General features: G+C 38.3%; 1 protein-coding gene across 3 annotated transcripts in view; it reads left to right on the top strand.

The window, feature by feature from the left end:
• The first annotated feature begins 3992 nt into the window (after window positions 1-3992).
• Window positions 3993-15479, top strand: part of ICA69 (islet cell autoantigen 1-like protein) — a 206569-nt gene continuing 195082 nt past the window's right edge. For 2 of the 3 annotated variants that reach the window (XM_090372977.1, XM_090372975.1), the window contains exon 1: window positions 3993-4016. The gene's annotated coding sequence lies outside the window, so the exon portion shown is untranslated. The remainder of the gene's footprint in view (window positions 4017-15479) is intronic. The other variant, XM_090372976.1, reaches the window with a different exon arrangement.

Consider the following 15479-nt stretch of genomic DNA (forward strand, 5'->3'; position numbering starts at 1 on the left):
ATTACATCTACCCATGTGTTTTGTGTGTGGGAATTGCATGTTCTCTGGTGGATTTGCCTATTTTACTGGATAAAAAAACCCCAGTTTCTGGTGAAAAAAAACCTTGCTATCTATGCCTGAAACTGACTGACTCAGCCACCCAGTGAAAAAGAGTCCATTAACATTCCTCACCTCATCGACGGGATTCGAACCCGGGCCTTTTCCACCCAGTGTGTGGAAGTCGGTGACGATACCACTGTGCTACTTGTGCAGACTGCAAGCAAGGAAATACCAGTTGATCGAAAAATTGTACTATACTACAAGTACGAACCCCAAGCAGTACTAGGTACCCAAACCCACAAGCTGTATTGGGACCGCGCCATAATAAAGGAAATCACAATCCCGCACAACAGAATCGACATAACCCTTGTGGACAAGAAGAAAAAGGCTGCCTATCTGTTTGACATAGCGATACCCAACACTGACAACCTGCAGAAAACGCATGGGGAAAAAATCAGGATTTACACGAACCTAAGACAGGAGATCAAAGTGATGCGGCATATTCAACAAGTTAGGACCATCCTGATCATCTTGAAGGGGAAGTCTTGTCTGACCAATTTGATTATATACTATGATGTGGTCACAAAAGAACTGGATGCAAAGAATAATTTTGATATCATATATTTTGATCTTAGTAATGTTTTTGATACTGTTGCACATGGAAGACTGCTGCAAAAATTGGAACAGTGTGGCAAATTACTGCTATGGATAAAGGGATGGTTGAATGAGAGAAGACAGACAATGGTAATCAATGGACACTGCTGAGACCGACTAACTCAGCCACGGAGTGAAAAGAGCCCATTAAAGTTCCTCACGTCATCGACAGGATTCGAACCCGGGCTTTTTCCACCAAGTGTGGGAAGGACGGTGGCGATACCACTATGTTCTCCGCGCAGACCGACCAAGATAACGCCTCCCCAGACGCGAACACCCTGACCGCCGTATCGATCCCTTTCAGTGATGTTTGTGGGGTGATAGCGAGTGCCAACTTCTCGCCAGATTAGCTGACTTCCAGAATCGCTGCTGAGACTGAATCTACTCTCATCAGTAAAGAGTACCTAAAGTAAAGATTTTGTGGTTGTAATCTTCAGAAATAGTGTTGGTCCTTAAGTTTTGCACACCAATGTATGAAATAACAAGGTAGAGGCCGATATGACTTACAGGTCGCGAATACATATTAAGTAGTTGGAACGATTCCCAGATATTCATGTAACCGAACAGCGATTAGCGGACAAAGAAGGACCACCGTCACGAAAACTTAATAGTCCTCGCCACCTTGGAAATAATCAAGCAGGATGTGACCGATGAACTCCAAAGAACAAAGAAATTTTCCCCAGGGATTCACATTTGGTGAGTATGGGCTTGGCACATCTGGATATCATCATTCTTTCCTTCTTGGTGATTCCCTTCTACTTTTGACTCTCTCTCTCTCTCTCTCTCTCTCTCTCTCTCTCTCTCTCTCTCTCTCTCAGGAAAACTTGGGAATTTTTTTTGGCTCGTGCAGCATAAGCCTCAGGCTTCTTTGCACCATATAGCTAATAAAAAAATAATAAATAATAATATGGTCAATATGGAACCAGAGGAACAGCATACTATGGAACCAGACGAGAAAGAGCAAGGAGAAATAAAACCCAGAGTAGCTGAAGTGGAAAGAGACGGAGTCATGATATTCAGAATAGAAGACGAGTGGAAGAAGGCCATAACAGAATTCGAAGAAATGGATCCCACATGAACCCATGTAATACCTAAACAGAGGCCAATAAAATCCAGTGGAGATAACAGACCACCTCAATCAGCAAATAATACCACATTACCTTGAATACAATGGTGAAACGCTGGAAACTATCCACACAGCCGTATATTGTGCTGCCATAGCAGCCATTAGGATTAATGGAAAAGAAACCAGCAGCAGAAGGACCGCCAGCTTGGGAAAGAACACTTCAGCAGAAGATAGAAGAATTAAGAGTCAAGATAGGTCAGCTGACCCAGTCCCAACAGTGTAATAGAAGTAAGAAATTGATTGGAAAGGTGAAGAGCATCCTCAAGAGAGACAGCGTCCACAGCAAACATGAGACCAGAAATCAGAGAATAGGTGAATACTTGGATACACTGAAGCAGAACCTCCTCGCCCTCAGGAAGAGAGTACGGCGATACAGAGATAGCTCCCAGAGGGAAATAAAAACTCAATCTTCGATGAGGATCAAAGATCCTTCTACACGAAACTGGGAGAAGATGAGACAACAGGAAACGAACCACCCAAGGAGAAGACGATCGAGGAGTTCTGGGGAAATATCTGGAACAGCGAAATAAGACATAACAGCCGAGACCCCTGAAAAAAAATAGAATGGAAGAAGATCAAGGACGTACAAGAGATGTGAGAGTGGGAGATTCCAGAAGAAGACGTAAAACAGTCGATCAGGAACACCCACAACTGGCGAACCCCAGTAATTGATAACATCCACAACTACTGATACAATAAGCTCACTTGCACACACAAGCACCTAGCAGAGCAGTTAACTCGAATGATAAAGCGCCCAGAGACAATCGCGAAGTTTCTCACTGAAGGAGTCACAGATCTGAAGCCTAAAGACGAAGATACAAGAAATCCGGAAAAATACAGGCCAATCACTTTCCTCCCAACGATTTACAAGATCCTGACCAGCTGCATAACCAAGAAGATATCAGACCACTTAGAGAGTCAGAACATAATGGACGAACGGCAGAAAGGATGCAAGCGGAGGAGCAAAGGATGCAAGAAGCAATTAACCATAGATGCTGCAGTTATGGAACAAGCCTACAAGAAGCACCGCATCCTATACACGGCCTACATCGATTACCACAAGGCCTTCGACTCCGTACCTCATAGCTGGCTAAAAGTGAACCTGAAGTTCTACAAGGTCCATCCGATAGTGACAAATTTACTAGGAGCAACAATGGCGAAAATGGAGTACCACCATTAAGGTCGAGAACATCACAACCAGACCAATCCCATCAGAAGAGGAATCTTTCAGGATGATGGTCTGAGCCCCCTATGATTCTGTGTAGCACTCAACCCACTATCCACCATGCTTAACGGCAGCAAGTATGGATATAACCTCACAGAAGGAAGAAAGAACCTGTACACCCTCATCCACCTGATGTACATTATTATTATTATTATTATTGCTCTTATATTATTTCTCCCTGATTGAGGGTTCCACCTCGTGATGGGTATTGCTACCAAGTACGGAGGGTGGTTATTGTTATGTCTGGTGTTACTGTTGATCGTGTAACTCTCTGACTATCCTACCCGTGTTCAGGATTGTGACTTTCTGGAGTTCCTTGTAGGTGTTCGCTGGGAGACCTATTGCTGCTAGGCTGTTACGTAGGGTATTTGGCACCATATCTGTGGTTGACATGATGATCGGGTTGGTCGTTACTTGTTGCATATGCCACATCTCTTTGATCTCCTGTCTTAGGTTCGTGTACTTCCTGAATTTTTCCCCATGGGTTTTCTGCAGGTTGACAGTGTTGGGTACCGCTATGTCAATCAGATAGGTAGCTTTTTCCTTCTTGTCCACATGGGTTATTTCCAGTCTGTTGTGCGGAATTGTCCTATCCGTTATTATGGCGCGGTCCCAGTACAGCTTGTGGGTTGGGGGTCTCTAATACTGCCTGGGGCACTATTATTATTATTAATTATTATTACCACATTGTTTAATTAAGAGTTGATCACTGACTGCACCGAATGTAATTTTTATTCTTTGCTGATACATTTATATGCAGTGGATGGACTGGTTATACAGTATATTTGAACTTTTTTCCAGAAGTTGCAGGGAAAAATTTTGGGTAGTTTCGCTGTTTAACCAGATACTGTAGTGTGAAACTTCTTGAAAGTGTGACGTCTGCAGGAAGCAGACGAAACAGATATGGCTTCCTTTTAGTAATGGTGGGGTGTTGTTACCCTTGGTAGTGAATCAATTTTTTTATTATGGCGAGTAAGTGGAAATTGGCTTGTGATTTAAATTTTACCCTAAAATTTGAGCAAATGGTTTGTGTATTGGAAAGGAAGTTACAGGAAATTTTCTTTTGTATATATAATATGTTCTTGTATTTGCTCTATCAGTAATTCTGCGCCGATGCTGCTCTGTCGAATCGTAAACAAGTTGAACGGTTATTTCTAAAATAGTGGTCCTGTTTTACAGTTGGTTGCACAAGTGGTGAAGTTTGCAGACAAGTTTTTGAAAATTGCCTTATAATACGAAAAGTAGTTCGATTATGCTATCTACTTTCAGAAGTCTTGCGTGATTGGTTTTTCTTAGATATTTTGAAAGCTTGAAAATTATGATTCCTAAGTCTCGATCCGATTTCACCTCATTTTTATTATTGTTGTTTCATAGCGATTCTGAAAAATATAATTTCAGGAAATTTCGAAAATATCAGCCAAGAACGTTGAAATATTTCGGAAATATTTCAAAATATTAATTTGAAAATGTTTATAAAAGGGTTTTTATTAACTAATATTAATATTTATGTTCCATTTTTATTAATTAATAAATATATAACTGGAATTTTTATTAACTAGTAAGAACTAAGAAAGCATTATAAAGAACTCTGAAATTTGAAGAACTTTGAAAGCCTTATGTTGGTTTCCCTTTTAATCATTTTGAATTTGAAGAAAAGTCTTAAAAGTTTTTGAACCAGCTCTATATTAATTTTCCGCTATATTAATTTTCCAAATGGTAATCTTTTAATATAAGTATTATTTTAGAAGATTACCATTCGGTATATTCATTATCTTAGCTCATTGTCGCGCTGTTCTCCAGAACATGGTGCACCTTCAGCCTGCCATGGTCTTGGGGTGTTTATTCCCTCACTTCCAGCTGTTTTAAAATAGGAAAACGAGTTCCCGATTTTAAAACAGCGGCAAGGGTGGGATAAACAACCTAACTAACGCTAACTATAGCAGGTTAGGCACGTGATTTTCAAGGGGCACCATGTTCTGGAGTTTTACTTGGTACACCAGAAATTTTGCTTGAAGGGTGTAAACAATGGCAAATGACAAAGTTTTGTAAAAACTTAGGGTATTCACGTAAAGAATACTAAGCGAAAATCTGATTAGATCTAATTAGATCATTGTTAGCTCTATCAAGCCTGAACATTTGATAGTCTTGGTGGAGGGAGCTTAACATCCATCATTTTAAAGCCCAAGGACAAATACATGATCTACATCTGATACGCATTTCTGTGACCATTTTCCAATTTTTTTTTTAATACCTCCACCATAACTGCGGGGGGGGGGGGGAATCAGCATTACAAGATTTTAAAAGTTGTATGTGCAGACATTAAAGAATTAATTGGATACTCAATTTAATCATAAATATAATTAAATATATATAGTTAAATATAATTAATGGAAAAAAAAGGTGCTTTTCCATTCATATATTTTCTATTTTATTTAATTCACTCAATTTTCCATACTCAAATTATAAATATAATATACAAAAAGTACCTATCAGTTTCTGCAGTTCTTTTGCTTTATCAAAAATTTTGTAGCCCCAAAAACTGTCTAATTTAATGCTAATTTAAACAGTTCAGGGAGTGAGTATTAAGTTAATGCTAGTTTCTTTTTATAAAACTGAATCTTGTCATTTTTTGCCAATTTTTTTTTTTAAAATTCTCTTCACCACTTACTTTTAATAATATTCGGGTTGGCAGACCACTTCAAAATGTTCTACTTGGAAAAATCATAGTTTAGCAACAAAATTTTCCTATCAATCAGAGAAGTAGGCCCTTTCCCATAATTGTGGAACAACTATTGGGAAAACTTTTAACCCCGTACAAATCCTAAAGCTACCTTAGTATAAAACACTGTTTTTCACTCAAGTTCTCCCAGAAACTTTGGAAAAGATCTGCATCTCTCTTTTGAAAGAGAATGGCCAGATTGATGAATCTCATCTTGAGAACAGTTCATTTAACTTCCAAACAGACAGATATTCAGCATCAGCTATTGCTTTCCTGGAACTATTGCTTTCCTGCCTATTATTTCCATGCATTGTTTTTCTGATTTGTCATATATGATTTTAGTGCATTTTTTAAATCCAGTACAAAAGTATAGCAGATGTCTGTTAATCGACAATTCTATGACAAACCAGCTACTTTTCCCTTATCATTCATCATTGCTCAATGCTATCATACTTTATATAAATTACAACTTGTGGTTATTCATGTTCATTTGTGTGCAGTCTATCCACAGTATTGGTTAGGCAATCGTTAATGTTAGGAATTTACATAAAGGGAAACCAGCATTTTTTACTATTTCTTTAATGCAAAGATCTGGTTAAAAACTAAGAGTTCTTATTGAGCTTTAATATAATAGGATCATATCAATTGTTGGGTGTACTTTCTATTAGTGAGCATTTCTAATAGTACAAGTAAAGTGATACATGAAACCACGCCTGTGTAAGATTGTCCAAAAAAAAATAACAAAATGCAAGTTATGTATTTGCTTTCACTTGGTTTCACCTATTTTGCTTAGGTATTTGTCAGATCAGTCTTACATTGAAGATATATATGCACAATCAGTCTTTCAATTTATGTAAGCCCTCTAATTCCAGAAGATTTACATGGCTGTTTGTTTCGTATTCATTATTCATAAATCAAAAGAACATTTTATTATAGCATCTGTAACATTTACATAGAGCTCAAAGCAGCATCATTGGTTAGGTGAAGATGAAAGGTTCCGTGATAAATCTAACAGTGAACTTTCAACAGTTTTTTTGCACCTGTTGAAGCAAATGATATCGTGCTGTTGTAAGTTCTAAAGTTAATGTTGTAAGTTAATGTTTTCTGTGAAATTTTTATAATATTGAAAAAACTCAAATAGTTATCATTGAAACATAATTGTGCTGTTCAATATTTGGTGCTTCATAATTTTGAGATTCATATAAATTATAACCTATGGTTATTCATGTTCATTGTTGGCAACTTATTTTGTATGCAGTCTAACCACGGTATTGGTTAGGCAATTGTTAATATTAGGAATTTGCATAAAGGGTAACCAACAAAGCTCTGGTTGAAAACTAAGAGTTCTTGTTGAGTTAATGAACAAGAATTCCTAGTTTTTGTCTCAGTTCCTGTTTAAAGAACTTTAAACAGGAATTCTTTCTAATCTTGTACTTAAATGACAAAAATGTGCAACATTTTTTCAGCATCTCGACCCAGCTGGTCGAGATGCTGAGGCTTTTGCAATTACTAATGACCTTGCACAGATTGTTCATTTACCTACAAGAATACCGGACAATCCTAATCATACAGCCAATACACTTGATCTTGTTTTCACAAACAACCCTGCTAAGTACACGATTGAAGTGAGAGGTCCTTTAGGCACTTCAGATCACAACTTGCTGATTGTCTCTTCTCCAATGGAACCTTTATTTCATGGCTATTCCCAACCTCGTGTTTTTTGGCATTACAAGAATGCAAAATGGGATGACCTGCGAGACTTCTTTTCTTCTTTTCCTTCCTTGGTCGGATAACTGTTTCAAAACTTCTGATGTCAACATTTGCTCAGATCGTGTCAGTGAAATTATTCTTGCAGAAATGGAATCCTTTATCCCACACTCCACTTTAAAATCTCTTCCTTTAAATAAACCTTGGTTTTCCAGTAAATGTGAAAAGGCTGTTCAAGAGAAGAATGTTGCATATCGTAATTGGCTTGTTTCTAATTCTCCAGTTTCTTTTCTGCCTACACCAAAGCTCGCAACAATTGTAAAGCAGTTATTAATCAGTCCAAACTAGAGTTTGAACAGGCTGAGAGTAGAAAACTTGCTTCTTGCCCTAATGGTAGCCGAGCATTCTAGTCTCTTGCCAAAGCTATTGGCCACAACTTTTGCCCATCTCTGCTCCCACCTGTGTCCAAACCAGATGGTTCTGTTGTCACTTCAGCCAAGGATAAAGCTGACCTGCTAGCATCCCATTTTTCTTCCAACTCATGTATTAATGAGCTTGGTAAAACGCCTCCCACCATTCCCAACACGCTCCATTCAATGCCTCCTGTGGTCTTCCGTCAAAAGGATGTCAGAAGGATTTTGACGAATCTTGATGCTAAGAAAGCTCCAGGTCCCTTTGGTATTTCCACTTGTTCTCAAAACCTGTGCTCCTGAACTTACTCCTATTCTTTGCCGCCTTTTTTCACTTTCTTATTCCAAAGGTGTTTTTCCTTCTGCTTAGAAATTTGGTCATATCCAGCCAGTTCCTAAAAAGGGTGACAAATCCCTCCCATCCAATTATCGTCCCATTGCAATTACTTCTACTCTTTCTAAAGTAATGGAGAAATCAATTAACCGCCAACTCTTAAACTACCTAGAAACCTTCCGTCTGATCAACGATCGCCAGTATAGATTCCGCCAATGTTGATCCACTGGTGATATTCTGGCTTATGTTACCCATTTATGGACTAATTCAATGGAAAGGTTTGGCGAAACACAAGTAGTTGCTCTTGACATCTCAAAGGCTTTCGATCGTGTTTGGCGTAAATGTCTTCTAAACAAGCTTCCATCTTATGGTTTGCCAACTGTTTTTAGTAATTGGTTATCCAGTTTTCTCTCTGATCGCTCACTGAGGGTGATGGTAGATGGCTCTCTGTCTTCTAACTTCTCCACTAATGCCGGTGTCCCCCAAGGTTCAGTTCTTTCTCCCACTCTTTTCCTCTTGTATATTAATGACCTTCTTCCGCTGACTGGAAATCCTATCCATATTTTTGCCAATGATAGCACATTGCATTCCACTTTCCATTTTGAGAAACCTTGTCCTGCTCAATCAGCTTCAACTTCTCGAAAAACTGCTATCAATTCCTTAAATGCCGATCTTCAGGTAATTCTTCAGTGGGGCAAAGACAACTTAGTTGATTTTAACCCTTCTAAAACTCAATCTTGTGTTATATCTTGCAAAAAGGATTCTTCTGCTCCTATGCTTATCTTTAGTGACACTCTAATTTCTAGGCAAAATGATATATCTCTTTTGGGGATTACCCTGACTTCTAATCTCTCTTGGCACAAGCACATTACAAATATTGCTTCCTCTGCATCTAAAAAACTTGGTTTTCTTTTTTGCTCTCAGCATTACTTTTCTTCCAAACAGCTGCTCACACTGTATAAATCGCAAATCCGCCCAGCCATGGAATATTGTTCCCACATCTGGGGTGGTGCCCCCAAAACCTCTCTCGGGCTTCTTGATTCCATTCAGAAGAGGGCAGTTAGGTTAATTAATGATTCATCTCTAACAGAGTCTCTCCACTTGCTGTCTCATAGACGTACTGTTTCTGCTTCATGCCTCTTCTATAGATACTTCCATGGGCACTGTTCTTCTGAATTGGCTTCTATAATTCCCGTTCCCTTTTTCAAAACAGTCCGAACACGTGCAGCCACCAGCCAACATCCATTTACTGTCCAACTTCAGACTCACAGAACCAACTTTTCATCTTCCTCGTTTATTCATTCAATTGCCGTTTTCTGGAACAACCTTCCTTCATACGTATTTCCTGAAAATTACAGTCTACAGAAGTTCAAATCCAATGTCAACAAATATCTTCTTTCGTCTTCTCAATCTCCATCAAGCACGGTACTAAGTACTATAGGTTCTAATACCTCTCGTGTTTGGGGTTTACATAAAAAAAAAAAAAAAAAACTGAAGAAGTCTAATCCAATGCCCAGGGAAGTTACACACTTTACTAGTGGGGCTCTGCAGTTTGATTAAATTCCAAATGTTCATATAACTGTCACCTCCGATCAGTAACTTAAATGGCATTCAATGATTTGTGAATATACAGTACACTCTCAATTACTATTAATAGTGGCAAGTGATGCAGAAGACAGCTTATTTATGCTCTTTGTGTTTGCGCGCATGCACCTTGTCTGAGAAAGAGAAAAGATGCTATAATAATTGTTTCCTCAGTCCATTTAAAGCTGTGTACATTTCAGCTAGGTTCTAAAAAAATAGGCTCTTTGCAGGTGCCTAGTTGCGAAGTGCTGCAATTTTCGGAACTGAAAGCTTTCATGTCTTTGACTAATCTGAAGATTCATATCCTTTTCAAAATGAAGGTATTCCAGACTTGTATGCAGTACTCAATATGTGGCCTAACTATTGCCTTATAAAGTGGGGTAATCACTCCTTGTCCCCAGTGCCAAAATCCCTATATATTATTTACAAAACCCCATGGGCTGTCCAAACGACCTGTCTGTTCTGCTCAAAAAGCTTATATCAAACAATTATCCGTAAATCTGTTTTGTTCCCAGTGACCTCCAGTTTAGCATTAATAGTGGCATATGATGCAAGAAAGCAAGCTTATATAGTATTAGCCAGAGGGGTAAAAAAAAAAAAAAAAAACACTTCCTATTTTACCTAACCATTCCCCCCCTTCAAAAGAGGGAATGGATAGGTGAAAAAGTGAGGGGGAAACATATCTGAACATATTTTTCCCAGGAACTGGGGAAAATATATCCAGAAAAGACATTCCTTTGTAATAGGTATACCTAAACTAGGAAGAAATTATTCGATTCCTCACAGTTATAGACCAATTTCTCTAACTAGCTGCTTAAGTAAAATTTTGAAAAAAAATGGTGTATTATCGATTCACCTGCTACCTTGAATCCTGAAACGTCATCAGTAATAATCAGTTTGGCTTTTGGAAGAATAGATCATCCTCATATCTCCTGGTAAAAACTGAATCAAATATAAGTAGTCAATCATCAGAAATCAACATCTTTTCATGGTATGTCTTGATATAGAGAAAGCTTTTAATGCCACTTGGTACTGTGGCATCCTGAGAAATCTCTGTTTTACGAGATATACTAGAGGTAATTTACCATATTTTATTCAAAACTTCCTTCGACACAGGCCCTTCCAAGTTTGATACTGGCAGATTCTGTCTCAAACGTACATAAAAGATGGAATCTCACACAGCTCTGTTCTCAGCACCAACTTATTTGCAGTATGAATGAACAATATCACAAACAGCATTCCAAATACCATTGACTCATATCTCTATGCTAATGATCTTACCCTATCTCCTCCTTCACAGAATATGAACTACATAGGCATCTCCAACTATCAGTAAATGACATTGAATTTTGGATGGTACAAAATGGATACAGATTATCAAACCTTGTGCGTTTCGGCAATAAGCACAAGATTCATCCTGAACCAGTTACACTTGGCCAGTCATCCTCTTCCGATCATTTGACAGCACTCATCTTCTAATTTTTTGATAAGAAGCTAAACATCCAAGAGCACATCAAGCATCTACGAACTACTTGCATTTAGAAAATGAACATACTCTGGTCATTTCTAGTACATTGTGGGGTGCAAATTGATATACCCAGATCTTGGCTAGACTACGGAGCACCCATTTGTGACTATTAGGGAGACTACCTTAGCACGTTTTTTGAACATACTCAGGTCATTTCTAGTACATTGTGGGGTGCAGATTGATATACCCAGATCTTGGCTAGACTATGGAGCACCCATTTATGACTGCTGGGGAGACTACCTTAGCACGTTTTTACCTCAGCCAACACTCTGCCAGGGAGGCTGCCTTAGCACATCTTGCCCTATTCAACACTCTACTCTTAGGATTGCTATAAGTGCATACCAAACATCTCCAATTCAAAGTCTGTATGTCGAGGCTCACAAACCTCCATTCAGGATCAGAAGAAAGGTGTTACTGATATCTACTCAGCTAAAATCAAAAGATTCCCCACTCATACTATTTGGCCACTACTGCAATGATCCACAGTGGGTCTGCCGATATCAGATTACAAAACAGTTGAAATGTCAATAACTTAACAGAATACTGGAATGTTAACTTTCGTAATATCATCCAAGACTTAGAGATCTAGATCCCCTGTGGAGTACCTGCACCCTTTCTTGTGATGATTTCTTTGAGCAGTGGGGAAAAGGTGCTATAGCAGATATTAACATCCAACAACTACATCTTGATCATACACAAAATTATACCCGGTTTACTAATAAGATTTGCACCAAAGGTTTGAAATCTGGCAGTAAAGTGGGTGCAGCAGCTGTCTTTCCTAATACAACTGTTTCTGTTTCACTTCCAGCCAAATGCTGCAAGTGAAACAGAAAATATGGTTTCCCCTGGAAAATATCTCACACCTCTCAATCAATAAAAGTATACACCGACTCAAAGAGTGCTTGTTTAGCCTTGAAAAACACTTCCTTACCTTACAACCATTTATTGTCTCATAAGACATGGGCTGGTACATCATGAGGATCAGCAAACTTATCTTCTCTTGGATCCCAGCCACAGTGGTATTCCAAGAAATGAAAGTGCAGACAATGCTGCAAAACATCCCTCCAGCATAGCCTCAACAAATGATCTAATCCCATAACCTGATTATAGATGCAATATACAAAGAATATTAGCATTAGTAGAGGCATATGATTCAAGAAAGCAAGCTTATGCAGCATCAGCCAAAAAAAAAAATGCTCCCATTTTACCCCTCCATTCGTTCCAAATGCCTGTCCAGCTCAGTCTTAAATTTATTTAGACTATTAGCGTCCACAACAAAAGATGAAAGACTGTTCCACCAATCAACCACCTGCTGGCCAAAGGCAAATTTCCACACATCTACGCTACAACTATCCTTCCTCAGTTTGAAACTGTGCCCCCTCAGGTTCTTAGTCTGAGCAAGAGGAAGAAGCCCATCAGCATTCAGCTTGCTCAACCCATTCAAGGCCTTATACACCTCTCTCTCCAGGCGCTGCAATTTGCAGAACTTAAGCCTTTCTTGGTAAGAGCATGTGTATGGAAAATGCAAATACATAAGCTGTTTCAACTGAAACCTGAACCACAGTAATGGACTTCTAGTCTCCATAAAAATAGAAAAGAAGTTATCCTAGACAGAGCCCAAATAGGTAATACTCACCTCACTCATCTGTTTCTGCTTACAGGAAATGATCCTCCACACTGCTTGCAACCACTAACTGTAAAACACATACTCATTAAATGTACCTTGTTCAACAATGCCTGACAGTCTACTTTCAGTTTCTTCTCAAATCTATGAGAACCTCTGACACTCAGCTGCATCATAGGTAATGACACAAAATGTTCTGAATTCTTCTCCTAACTAAAAAAAAAATTTAAATGTATGACTGCTTCTAACTGCTCCCCCAGGCAGTTATCATATATAGCCTCAATTACTTTTGTAGGTGTAATATGTAGCCCTTGTGCCAGAAACTCCCATAACAAAAATTCAGCCCACTTTCCTAAATTTTCAAGACCATGTTGCAGTAATATGCCTTGATTCTTGGCATTAACCAACCTGTCAACCTTTTTGTCATCTGTGAACTTAGACAATAAGCTTGATGTGCCTCCATCAGTATTGTTAATAAATATTGAAAGCTGTAAGGAGCCACAGCACTGAACTATGGGACTCTTGGACTAATAGCATTAGTCCAAGAAGAGCAGAGCTCATTCAACTGCTGCTTTATTCATAGCAGCTTGCATCTAATGACACACTGCTCCATTTGTTCAGCAGCATTTTTATATGGAATGGTATCAAAAGCCTTTCCAAAATCTAAATATATGATGTGAGAATTATTTTTTGCAGTTAGTTTCTTTGTTATTGCATCACAGGAGCTGATCAGATTGGTTAAGCAAGATGTTCCCTTAACATATCTCTATTGTGATTGCTATATAATTGTGTTCTTGTGAAAATGATCTTACATTACTTCTTTAACCACTGACTCCATTATATTCTCTGGAGAAGCTTGTCAAGCTTACAAGTCTGTAATTACTCACTTCACCCTTTAATCCCCTTTTGTGAATAGGATAGACATTTGCACATCTCCAATATATAGGAACCTCTACTAAATCTTAGGATGCTCTCATAATTATGGCCAAGGGTTTGCTTACCTCTTTTGCGGCTTCTGTTAATATAGTTGGATAGATCTCATCACCCCAGGTACCTTGTTTACTTTTAGCATCAAAAATTTCTCTTCCAGCTTCTCAATTATCACAGAATCATTTAGCTGCAGGTATAACTTTATTTACTTCTGGTATTCACACCCCCAAAAACTTCTTCATAGGTAAATGTAGATATAAAATATTTATTTAGTTTGTCAGCAACCTAACAGGATCATCAATAGTTATGCCATTTATATCTAAAGAGCCAGATTCAGCTAATTCCCTTTAGTGTTAACATATGTGAAGAATTGTTTGCTGCTTTTCTATTCCATTCTTAGCCAAAGGCTTGTCATAATTTGCCTTTGCTTGCATTAGTGACTTGATTGCAGACTGTTTGTACTTATTGTAGGTTCTGTGTCCTCTGATAATTTATAATAATTCCATGAATTTTGCTTGTCTGCCTCTCATCTCATCAGTTTATCTGACATCTGAAATTTGCCTTTAGCCAGCGGGTGGTTAATTGCCGGAACAAACTTCCATCTGTCGTTGTGGAAGTTGATAGCTTAAATAAATTCAAGGAGGAACTGGACAAACATTTAGAGGGAATTTTTTTTTATTTATTTTTTATTTTTTTTATTATTATTATTTATTTATTTATTCATTTGTTTGCGTTGTTGTTCTAGCTATCCATCCTGGACTGGGACTTTCCTGGGCCGGAACAGTCCTTCTCCTCTTTACTCCTTCCCTCTCTTCATCTTATACAAGTTTTTCTTTCTTCCCTGGGAACTCTTCCCCAGGGAGGAGGGCGTGCAGATAGTAGGGGAGGCCTTGCCCTTCTTCTGCTAGGGACGAGTACCTGGAGGAATCGTCCAGGTGCTCACTCCTTCCAGGTAGCCAATAGGCCAAAACACAACATCACGCTACAGAACACACACACATAAGCTCACAAACACAGTTTTTCTTTCCTATCACTTTCTCCCGTGCGGGATGAAAAGCTTTTTTTTTTTTTTTTTTTTTTCTTTTTCCCTCTCTCCCCTTCCTTTTCATCTATCTTCATCCAATCTGGGATATTCCTGTGTGGATTCGGTTTGAAAAAAAAAAAAAAAAAAAAAAAAAAATTATTTATTTTTATAAGACACACACCGACCTTACCCTTACAGAGTCTATAAAAACTGAACAGAGCAACGAGGCGGAGATGAACTTCTGTTCTAGGAGCCGCCCATACAAAAACACAAAAATAAAAAAAAAAAATTTAGAGGGAATGGATGTGTGAATCTTTTTTTTTTTTTTTTTTTTTTTTTTTTTTTGGCTGATGCTACATAGCTCATACGCTTGCTTTCTTACATCATATGCCTCTATTACTTTCTATTTAGGTCTAAACATGAAGCAATATCTCTTTGTTGCCATTATAGCTCAGTTGCTGAACTATCATTATTTCCTTGAATACTTCCCATTTGGTAACATCATGAGTTGATTTCACTGAAAGGAATTTAAAAACTGTCTAAGACCACAGTAGTCACCTTTACAAAAGCAAAAT

The sequence above is a fragment of the Mastigoproctus giganteus genome, chromosome 4 (assembly GCF_048544385.1).
Source record: "Mastigoproctus giganteus isolate SK-2022 chromosome 4, ASM4854438v1, whole genome shotgun sequence".
NCBI lineage: Eukaryota > Metazoa > Arthropoda > Arachnida > Uropygi > Thelyphonidae > Mastigoproctus > Mastigoproctus giganteus.